The following is an 8,962-nucleotide window of genomic DNA, read 5'->3' on the forward strand; positions in this document are numbered from 1 at the left end:
CCTCCAGACCTAGAAGCTGGAGATTTATTCCATTAATTCTCCTGGCCTTCTGGACCTCCTGTCTTCCAGCACCTGATCCTGCTTCCCCTCCTACCTCTCCCCTCTCCCACCCACCTGATCCTGCTTCCCCTCCTCCCTCTCCCCTCTCCCACCCACCTGATCCTGCTTCCTCTCCTCCCTCTCCCCTCTCCCACCCACCTGATCCTGCTTCCCCCTCCTACCTCTCCCCTCCCCCACCCAGTTCCTTTGATCCACCTGCATCCTATGACTATTTTGCTTCCCCTCTAAGTATGATTCAAGTATTCTTGCTTGAGCCTTACTTCTTGTTTAACTTCTTTCTTTTCTGTGGGGTATATCATGGGCATAGTGTACTGTTTTGCTAATACCCATCTATCAGTGAATACATGAATACAGTGAATACCAACATGTCCTTTTCCGTCTGTGTTACCTCAATCAGAATATTTTCTAGTTCCATCCATTTGCCTGCAAAATTCAAGCTATCTTTGTTTTTAATAGCTGAAGAGTATTCAATTGTATAAATAAACCACATTTTCTTTATTCATTCTTCAGTTGAGGGACATCTGGGTTGTTTCCAGCTTCTGGCTATTACAACTAAAGCTGCTATTAACATAATGGAGCACTTGTCCTTGTGGTGTGGTGGAGTGCCCAAGAGTGGTATAGCTGGGTCTTCTGGTAGAACTATTTCTGTTTTTCTAAGAAACTACCAGATTGATTTTCAGTATTGTACAAGTTTGCAATCCCACCAGCAATGGAGGAGTACTTCCTTTTCTCCACATCCCTGCCAGCACCTGCTGCCACTTGACTTTTTGATCTTAGCCATTCTGATTGATGTAAGGTAGAATCTCAGGGTCATATTGATTTGCATTTCCCTGATGACTAAGGATGTTGAGCACTTTTTTAAGTGCTTCTCCACCACTTGAAATTCCTCTGTTGAGAATTCTCTGTTTAGTTCTGTATTCCAGTTTTTAATTATTTAGTTAGCTAGAGTTTAACTTCTTGAGGTCTTTATATATTTTGTAAGTTAATCCTGTGTCAAATATAGGGTTAGTGAAGATCGTAATACGTAGGCTGCATTTTGTCCTGTTGATAATATTATTTGCCTAAAGAAGTTTTCCTATCATGGGTTCCTATTTATTAATTGTTGATCTTAGTGCCTGAGCTATTGGTGTTCTTTTCAGGAATCTGTCTCCTGTACCAATGTGTTCAAGACTATTTCCTACTTTCTCTTCTGTTAGATTCAGTGTATCAGGTTTTATGTTGGGTTCCTTGATCCACTTAAATTTGAATTTTGAACAGGGCAATAAATATGAATCTATTTGCATTCTTCTTCATGCAGACATCCAGTTAGAGTAGTACCATTTATTGAAGATTCTGTCTCCTTTCCGTTGTATGGGTTTGGCTTCTTTATCAAAATCAAATGTTCACAGGTGTTTGTGTTTGTGTGTGTATTTATTTCTGGGTCTTTGATTCTATTCCATTGATCAACCTGTCTGTTTCTGTATGAGTACCATACAGTATTTATTTATTTATTTATTTATTTATTTATTTATTTATTTATTATTGCTCTACAATACAACTTGAGGCCAAGGTTGGTGATCCTCCAAAAGTTCTTTTATTATTCAGGACTATTTTTGCCTGCTCTTGAAACTCTTTTCTCCTTTAGGGTTTCCTCATTCAGCCAGAACAATGAGGTCTTTGCCTTGTCTTATTGTATCTTGTTTGTCAAGGTTCTTGTCCCCTGGAGCCTTGCAATTTTCTGAATGCAAATGAAGGGGAAGTGAATATGGGGGAGAGGGAAGGTAGGGGAGAACTGAGAGGAATGGAAGGAGGGGAAACTGTAATTGGGAGGTATTGTATAAAGATTATATTTTTAATTAAAACCACTTCAAAATTCCAATTAATTAGTCATTTTGAAAATGTTGAAATGTGTTTATATATACACATATATGTGCACACACATATATTAATATAATATATAGATTACCATTCATAACACTTGTACTTACAGTCAACCATTTAACCACTTAACAAACATTTTCTGGTACCGCTTCTGCAATGGACACATGTAGCTAGCTTTAAGGAAGGAAAAGTACACATTCTGTATAATACTTTATAGTATTTGTAATCAAATTATTTCATAATTATTACATAGCATATTTCTAATATGTGGACGTTAATACTGAAGAATGGTACATAAAGGAAATTAAGAACAACCATATTCACATGCTGCAGAAAATTTATTTTGGATGGAAACATGTTGGCATACAACCTTAGGTTCTTTTCCTTGTGACTCGTCCAGCCTTAGTGATCTCCTCTCTTTAAGCATAACATTGGGTATCTGTACATACACCTCAACCATTCTTTTGGTGTAGGATATAGTTTCTGTTTGTGAAATTATTCACCCTTTTCTACTATCCATGTAGATCCATTTTCTTTCTATTTGATTTAAATTTTGGGTCAAAACTTAGTCATTTCCTTGCAACAAGCTTGTGTACCTGGATCTCTCCTTTCACTCAGTAGCCGTAAGTCTTGTTATTCCTTTAAAATTTAGTATTAAATTAACACATAAGAAACAGTGTTCTCTGTCCTTTTGTGTCTGTATCTCTCCCAATGGTTTGTGTATGTCTGTGGATACAGTAAAGAATTAAACAAAGCAATCAAAGACTATAAAAAAAATGATAAATCACAGGAAATAAACATGTAGGAACAGGACATCATAAAAAGACAAAATCTATAAATCAAAATAAAAGTAGATTAAAGAAACATCATGTTAATAGTAAAGGTTTAATGAAAAAAAATTCCATTACTTGGCAACAAGTCAAAGAAATAATAATTAAAAAAAATGTTCTCCATGTTCTCTATACAACCAAACTCTACTAATGCTGGTAGTAATCCTCGGGGTACCAAAAGGAATGACACTGGCCCATTTTGCAGAATTTGGAAAACAAATGTATATATACCCTACCATACAGGTACTAAGGATTTTAATGGGCAACTGCTATAAGCTCTGAAAAGGCTGATTGTGTAATTACACATTTATTGAAAATAATGGCAATTATGGGGATACCTATATAAATTAAAACTGATAATGCTCTCACATATGTATCTAATTAGATGAAGCAATTCTTTGCATCTTATAATACACCAGCATGTAACTGGTGTACTACACAATCCCACAGGACAATCAATTATAGAAAGAGCCACTAATACCTTAAAAGAGATAGTTATTAAACAAAAAGGGAGAATTAAAACTCCCAGGGAAGACTAAATAATGCTTTGTTAACTCGCAGTTTTCTTAATGTTGGTGAAGAAGGAAAAACAGCAGCTGAAAGACACTGGGTCAAAAAAACTGAGGAACTAGGCCAACCAGTGTATACCATAGAGATGCGTTGACATTAGAATAGAAACCTACAATAGTCTTTAGATGGGGATGTGGTTATCCTTATATATCTACAGGGAATGAAAAAATTGATAACAGCAAAACATGCAAAGATTGGACCAGCAAAACTTATAAAAATCAGATCTGACCAAGGAAAGAATCTTATTACTGGAAACATGGATACCTTCGCAAATCAAATATCCTAAATAAATCACAGACTGTCTCAATTACTGATTTCTCCAAAAAAAAAAAAAAAAGAAAAAAAGATCCTGCATGCAAATCAACTTCAAAAGGGATAGCCAGCTGGGCATGGTGGTGCACGCCTTTAATCCCAGCACTTGGAGGCAGAGGCAGGAGGATTTCTGAGTTCAAGGCCAGCCTGGTCTACAGAGTGAGTTCCAGGACAGCCAGAATTACACAGAAACCCTGTCTTGAAAAACCAAAAAAAAAAAAAAAAAGGGGGGGGGGGGCTAGCCAAGGTGATCATTCACAAAGTGGTGGACAATACATAGACTGGACAGACAATACAGAAACTGGATAAACCCATAGACTGGGCAATAAATGCCACCACTAGCTTTTCTCAGACTAACCATTTTTTTTTTCTCCTTAGTGCCCAAACAACAGGCAATACAGAGACTGGATAAACCTAAAGACTGGGCAATAAATGCTACAGCTACATTAACACATTAAACTAAGCCAAACTTAAGTAGGCTATGAGAATTAATGTGAACAGACAAATAATTGCTTGAATCAGCCATGATATACAGGGTTTTCATGTAATATGTTGACAGTCCAATTGCCTTTTCCACCTGTCAATTTCTCCATGCAAGTGTTCTCCATTTATGGTCATTAATGTCAATGGTGAGACCAGTAGCTCTCCCCATTCTTATATCTATGACCAGCTTGTTATTCAAAAGGCCCTTGTTATTTCTGACAGAACATGAGTCATGCCTAGATATATTGGAACCACTCTGGAAAATTTTGTTTTGGCTCTTTGCAGCTTATCAATAACTGCTAAGGGAAATGTCTGTACCTAAGGCTCTGGGCAGATGTCACAGTTAAAATGAAACAGTTCTCATAAGGCTTGGCTCAGCTTAATTTCCATATCTAAATTTTACTTTTTCCTATTTACACATACTGAAATTGTCAGTGACCTTAGATATGATAGTACTTTCTAAATGAAATTCATAGAGATTAATCACAATGCCCCTTAGGAATGAGCATTATAATCTCTCTTTCTCACTTCTACAAATGGTGATAATCAGGAATGATTTGGTGTGGTCACTGTATAGTTATACTGTGGTCCTCCACCTTTAATACAACATAGTATTACAGCCAGTTAATTCTATTTATCTTAATTTTCTAAAAATGAAACAAAATAGCAAAAACAAAAACAAAACAAAACAAAACTGAAAGTTAATTCACTTGCTTAAGAATTTAGGCTCTACCCTGAAGAAAATTGAGATGGGTTATGAGAAAGAAGAGCTTGCTATATGTTGCTTAATTTGCCCCACATTAGAATATATTAATAAAAATGGAATGTTGGATTCTGTAGAGTAAACAAGGGAACAAATATTTGCTGTGAATTGAGCAATGATAGCAAACTCTTTTAGAGTTAAAGGCTGGTGGAGAAGAGAATTTCATACTATCTTTAAATCAGAAAGCACATGAAATCTTCATTGACTTTTTAAACAAAATAAATGGCTTTTGCATCATTGAGAAACTTTGTTACTATACTTCAACCTAGATAACTTGGAATGAACTTTCATCATGATGTTAACTACACCTGCAAAGTCTCTCTGCCATTTCAGCTAACATTCCTAGACATTTTAATTTGTTGGCATCTTTGGGGAAACATTTGGGGTATTAGGCAAGTTAAGTTTCAGAGCATGAAATGCCTTCTCTTGAAATGCAATACTGTGGTCTAATAGATGCCATCCATTCCCAAGGTTACTGTCTTTACTATGGCAAACGGAGCTGTGTAAAATGTGAAGACTCTTTAGTGAGTGGGTAAATGCCTTCAAATCCTGAAAAAAAGGTTTGAAAATTTTGTTTTACTGAGTATTTTAGCTAGTAAATCTTTTTTGCCCATGGTGGGCATGTTTCATTAAGCTTGATGGAAAACAATAAAATAATCTAGTAACTTTAAGGAAAGAGGAACTTTATTGAAATTATTTTTAGTTGTATAAAAAAAAAAGCTCCAGGAAGAATTATAAGTGAAGCACTTGTTTAACAATAATAAACAATAAATAAATTCTTTGTACATTCTTCAAATTCATACACTGAATGTTTTTTCAGTTTTGCCATCTTATATTTACTTATTATTCATTGAAAATCACCTTCACACAGAACAGACATTTTTAGCTTTGAAGGAAATTAGCTCTAACCTTTCCCCCTTTTCTTAGCTTGCAGCTGGTATTTACCAGATGTAACAGTCCACAATTGCATTCCCTTTGTAGTCTATGGCACGCTATGTCAAGTACTGGGCAAGGTGTAAGCAAATTATCTGCTCAAGTTCTCAAAGGTTAAAATGAAGATTTCAATTTTGATTGAGAGCTTGAGCTGATGCCTGGGAATTCTAGGGAAGACTATGGCCTGTGATGGCATTTATGTTGGGTAGCAACAGACTTCAGTTACTTGAGGCTGTAGGGCTCAAGGCCTTATTTCCTTGCTGGCTGTCATTGCTGCTGCTTGTAACTACCAAAGACTACTCATGTTTTCTGTCATATGACCACTCCACATTGGAACTTACAGTGGTAAAACTCCTGCACTAAATTCCTCTGATCCTTTCAATGTCACTGTTCATTCCTCTTCACAAAATAATCATAAGCTGAGGATGGGTAGTCTCACTTTCTTAGTTACTTTGGGCCCTAAGTCTTTTATGCCATCTCCTTTCATAGCAGCCCTAAGGTTAGTAACTATGAAAATACATACGCTTGTAATTAGAGACCTTTTCAAAATTTTGCCTGCCATCATCTTTGCTTGACTTGCTTAATGTACGCATTTCAAAGATAGACTTATTCAGCTTAGGCTGGTTACCAGTTCACCTTTAGAATAATCAAAAGTACATTGCCTAGATTAGCAGTGCCTACTACACTGCTTACAGGTGAGGCAGTTATTTGTTAAGGCTTTACCGATAGTTTATCATTGTACAGATTAAAGTAAGGATTTTACATAGGAATAAAAGAATAAACATCTCCACAAGTCCCATAAATGTGGAAGCCTTTGTTAACTTTCAAGAGGGCATGGAGGGGATAGGTACTAAAAAAAAGAAAGAAAAGAGAAAACATCAATTTCATAATAAAGCCTACAATAGCTTTTCTCTTCAGATTGTTTTTTTTCTAGTGAAATTGTTAGGATGAGTGAGACATAAAATAGACAAAGAAATAAATGCCCACCCAAAGAAAAGAATGGTCCTAGTAATTTATTGTTTCTGTTATAAGGTAAAGGAAGTGTTCTTCATTGGCATAAATGCAATAATGGACAATTGGGCTAAGTGGAACTTAAAAAATACAGACTATGAAAAATGCATTTAGCCAGCCTCACTCAAGTGTTCCCTGGAGAAAGAAATATTCATGTTAATTAGAACAACTCAATGTGTACTCATATGAATTTGAACAATTTTAATTCAGAGAGCCCTGGCAATTAATGTGGGTACTTCCCCTTTGATCTCTGTGCTCCTTGAACAGTTATGAAACACAATTCTGAGCACTCTTCAGGCTGCCCTGGCTAAAGAGACTTCATTTATTAAGTATCCATAATGCCAATGAACACAGTGGAGGCAACAACCTGTGAGACCTGATCTTTTTAAAAATATATTGCCATATTATTTCTAATTCTATACCAATTTCAAGCTCAAAGTGTTACATTGTTAATTCTTTCCAAATGATTAAAATATCAGTCATTGTGAAAGAGTAGGACTAGAATTAAGTTCATTGAAGCAAAATAGTTGTAACAGTCTTTGAGGAATCAAATAATGAAATTTTATTATCTCTCCTCTCTTAGTGTTAAATAACTTAGAAATATATAGCTATAGCAGTGAGCAGATGTTTGTTTCAATTTATCATAATTCAATCAACTTTCAAAATATATCATAAACCTGGCAGTGGTGGTACATGCCGTTAATCCCAGCACTTGGGAGGCAGAGGCAGGCAGATCTCTGAGTTTAAGGCCAGCATGGTCTACAGAGTACATTCCAGGACAGCCAAGGTTATACAGAGAAACCCTGTCTTGAAAAAAACCATAATATTTTCTAATTTTTCTTAATAATAAAAAAAATAAAATATAGTTGAAGATTGGCATAAATTAGCTATTATTGTCTTCTAAGTATAGCTTGGATGTTTATAACTAAATTTACACACACATATACACACATTCGTGTGTGTTAATAATTACGTCAATTCTAAAATATAAAGTACATGAAAGTTTTCTTTTAATAGAAATTTTTTAAAAGTAAAATATTGTTTTTTCCTCCCACCCCTCCAGTATAACCCATTTGTTTTTTTCTCATATTCAGGACCTCTTTTAAAACAACTATATATAAATATATATGTATGTGTGTGTGCATATATACATATATTATATATAATGTATATTCAGTCTTGATAGAATAAACATATAAGTAACATTATATATACAAAACAGGTTGAATTTATGTATTTCCTTAAAAATCAAAAGGTACTCATGCTGGAAACTACTAACTTTTTGATCCCACCAAGAATCCTATTTACAGGGAAAAGGCTGTTCTAAAGCATGGAGGGGCCAGTGGAAACAGAATGGCTTATATCTGTCTAGAGTAGAAATCCCTGAGCACTTACTAAAAGCATTATTTACTTGTTAACTGATGAAGCCTGAGTGAGAACTTGTTTTTAATATGAGAAACTTAGGTATAGTTCTTTTCTAGGATATCTTGCCATAGCTCCTTCTTTTCTATCCAGACCCTAACCATGTTCCAGATTCTTACAGAGTTCTTAAAAAGTTAACTCTTTATGCCTCATCAGAAACAGACTTAGGATAAAAGGTGCAATTATCAATAACTATAATAAGAAATATGTTAAAGACAATAACCCTAGCTCTTTGGATCAGGTTGCAGCTTGACCTTCATGTGGGTCCTGAACAACCGGGCCAGGGGCTATTCCAAAAGCTGTTGCCTGTATGTGGGATATATTCTAGTAGCTGGGCTGCCTTCTCTGGCCTCAGTGGGAGAGGAAGTACCAAGCTTCACAGAGATTTGAAGTGCCAGGGGGTGGGGCTAACCAGCTGGAGGCCTCCACCCTCCCAGAAGGGAAGGGGAGGGAGATGGAGGAAAGATTGTGGGAGAGGGTGACCAGGAGGGAAAGAATGAGCAGAACGTAAAGTGAATAAGTAAAAATAAATAAATAAATAAATAAATAAATAAATAAATAAATAAATAAACATTGTAGTGGCTATTCCTGGTTGTCAACTTGACTATATTTGAAATGAAATACAATCCAGAATTGGAAGGCTCACCAGTGAACCTAATCTGGAGACTGGGAGATAGAAGTTTCTGATCTGGATCTTGGTATGGAGATCTTGAGACAC

Source organism: Mus pahari, chromosome 6 (genome assembly GCF_900095145.1).
Source record: "Mus pahari chromosome 6, PAHARI_EIJ_v1.1, whole genome shotgun sequence".
Taxonomy (NCBI): Eukaryota; Metazoa; Chordata; class Mammalia; order Rodentia; family Muridae; genus Mus; species Mus pahari.